General features: G+C 49.4%; 1 long non-coding RNA gene across 1 annotated transcript; it reads left to right on the forward strand.

Moving 5' to 3' along the window:
• The first annotated feature begins 561 nt into the window (after positions 1-561).
• Positions 562-3215, forward strand: LOC131402940 (uncharacterized). Its single transcript, XR_009219095.1, has 3 exons — positions 562-641; positions 2728-2835; positions 3179-3215. It is a non-coding gene; the product is annotated as an uncharacterized LOC131402940 (long non-coding RNA).

Genomic DNA, 3215 nt, shown 5'->3' on the forward strand with positions numbered 1-3215 from the left:
CGTCACCGTCCTCCGTGTGATTTTGTCCGCAGGGCGCTTATCCGCGTCTGGAGGCGGTGTTTGGGTTGTTACAAATGGGGGCGCTCCTGGCATCTAGAGGGGGAGGCAGGGATGCTGCTCAGCGTCCTCCAGGGCCCAGGACGGCCCGACAGAGAATCATCCGGCCCCAAATGTCAGTGGTGCCGAGGTTGGGAAACCTGCTCCAGGGCCTGAAAATCTCCCGAGCCCTGAATGAAGTGTGGAAATTGTTTACAAGTCAGCGAGTCACTTACAGGGGCCCTAAATGACAAGCTTGTTTAAAGGGTCCAGAGTCAGCAAAAAGTCTCTGTCCAGCCAAGTGAGTTGAGCGACACAAGTGCACACAGCACGAAGCTGCTTCCTCCCATCTTGGGGAGCAGGTGACTGGATAGGAATCGGAAAAATCCAGTTTCAGCCAACAGTTACAGTTAAATCAGTAAATACAAAAAAGAAAAGTGAATTGGGTGGCCTTTCCATCCAACACCCTAGAAAAGGCCTCAAAAGCTTGTTTGCGCTTTTCTTCTCCCCTCAGACACGAAAACATCCGTGGAGCTCAAGTTTGAGGTGAAAGCAGGCTCAGAGTCCACCTGTCCTCGCTGATCCATGGATTTCTGTGTGACCAGGTGAGTACCCTGTGGACCTGGTACCAACAGGTTCCGGCAGCCTCCGCTGTGCAGAAGACCTGCCAGTGGGCTTTCCTGGGCTCAGGTTGTCACCACATGGACACTGAGAGTGAGGGTATCTTGAGAAAAATTATTGATGTTTGATGGATTATATTCAAGGGAAAGATGGTAAGCTGTGTGTGGTTCTGTGTGGTAAATATTTCAGTAAGTACAGTTATATGCAAATAAGAACACATAAAACAAATGTAAATAACTGCAAATGTGTATTATAGTAGAAAATATAGATTTACTTGCATTGCATAATACTCAAAAGTCAGGATTTATATATAATATAAATACAGAAATGTTTTGCGTGTGTATGTAGTATTAGAAGACATCCCATTAAATATTAGCAGGGATACTCAGCAACATTCCTTAGACCCATTCAACTTGACTTCTAAAGTCCTATAAATCCTCCACAAAAATTTGAAATAAAGGAGCATTCAGGGAAAAAGATGATTGGAACTTCTTTGTATTAATAACAAATTTAACATTGAATTTGCCAGTAGCCAGATTTATTTTGAGCATTTTTTTCTTTATGACATTTCAAATCATTTGGAGGAGTACTAAGCAACACTGTAGATTGCAGGGCAGGGCACTAGTCTCTAAAAAACCTGTTCTCACCACCTTGCCTTCTAAAGGGAATTAACTTTGTTTCTTGAAACTTTTCTGAAATAACGGTCTGGTGATTCATGTTGCAGAGAATCTTGTTAAGTAATTTTGTATTTAGTTGTTGGCCTCTACTAATTGTGTGTGTGTGTGTGTGTGCCTTTTTCATTCTAGCTTTCCTGTGATGTTCTTGAGGGGAATGTGTGCTTGTCATGCAATAGATAGTCTTTGAGTTTATAATTTATGGTGACCCACCATCCTCGTTTATTCAGGACAGAGGGGTTTTCCAGGACACAGGACGTTTAGTATTCAAACCAGGGCAGTCCTAGACAAACTGGGATGGTTCCTCATCTGATGAGCCAGGCTCTGGGCCACATGCATGGGGACCTGGAGAACCAGAGAGACCTTGTCCCACCTCCGTGGAATTTATATTGTATTTGGGAATTTGGATTTTAAACAGTTAATGATGAGAGTAATGTGGGAGTTTGGCACAAGGGGACTCAACCTGAGGGGGCAGGGAAGCCCTCTTGAGAAGGACTGATATTTAGCTTGAGAGCTAGAGTTTGGACAGGATTTAGCTAGTTGGAGGGTTAGACTGGAGTGAGGATGTGGGAGTGTGTTCAAGAGAGCGTTTCAGACAGAGGGACCCGCATGAGGACACCCCTGAAGCAGAGAGCCTGGTGTGTCCATGAACTGAGAAGAGGGATGGCTGAGCCGAGTCAACACAGGGGGAGGGGTGTGAGCCACGCCGGCGATGGGGGACAGGCAGGACCAGATCAGGGGTGACTTGGGACTCTGTTCTAAGACCAGTGGGAAGACTCTGGAGAGATGCGAGTAGAAGGAGGATGTGATTAGCGTTTGGTCTAAGCACGTTGGTTCAAATGGATTTCATGGTTAAGAATGTAGACTTAAGAGGCAAGATGGGAGGTGCTGGGAATAAGATGAGGAATAAGATGATTGTTCCCTAGGCCTGGGTGATGGCTGTGGAGTATTAATCAAATAGAAAGAAAAGACCTTGGAGGGTAGAACCGAGAGAACGTAACGTTACTTTCTTGCCTGCATGTGTCAGATGGCACAGGGCAGAGACTGTTCTCCTCGCTGCTGTCCGTGCAGAGCTGCAGGCACCCCCTCACCCAGGGCTGTGTGTTCACCCCTCTTTGTCACTCACAGGCCCCCCTCCACATCCTACAGGAAGTCAGGCCTTACTTGTGAGGGGGTTGTCTCACATGGGAGACACCGAGGAGAGCCTCTCCAGACATCAGAGCAGCCCCTTCAGCCTCTCCCTCAGCCTCCTCCCTTCCCCTCTCTCGCTTTCCACACCCAGAATGACCCCTGCTCAGTATTCCATGTCCCCAGGTTCTCCCTCCCCCAGGCTTGAGAAGGGTGGGGCAGCCACTGGGGTGGACATCATCTGCACCTTCCACTCTGACCCCCGCAGGTCCCGGGCTGGACAGAGAGTGACTCTACTGGGAGCCGTGCCATGAGACCCAGGGCGTCACCCACCTGGGCTCCCTCACCCTGGACGGGGACAGCCTCTACGTCAGTGGTGAGGGGCTGTGCTACAGCCACACTCTCTCTCCCAGTCAGAGTTCTGTGTTGCCTGCGTTGCTCTAAAGTGAGCTATGATCCATCTCTCTATGCTCCTGGTCTGGGATCAGTCTCCTCATCACTGTGTGATCACTGGGTCCAGCCACCTTCCATCTCGTTGCCTCCCCCCTGAACACCACTCCCCTCTTCCCCTCCCCTCTTCCCCTCCCCTCTTCCCCTCCCCTCTTCCCCTCCCCTCTTCCCCTCTGCTTTCCCCACAAAGCTCCCTACATCCTCCCTCTCCCTTAATCCTTTATGTTCACCCCAACTCTTGCTCAGCTCCTCTCGCCTTCTCTCCACAGATTACACCTATGGAGCCGCAGCCCCGACTACCACCAG

Source organism: Diceros bicornis, unplaced genomic scaffold (genome assembly GCF_020826845.1).
Source record: "Diceros bicornis minor isolate mBicDic1 unplaced genomic scaffold, mDicBic1.mat.cur scaffold_371_ctg1, whole genome shotgun sequence".
Taxonomy (NCBI): Eukaryota; Metazoa; Chordata; class Mammalia; order Perissodactyla; family Rhinocerotidae; genus Diceros; species Diceros bicornis.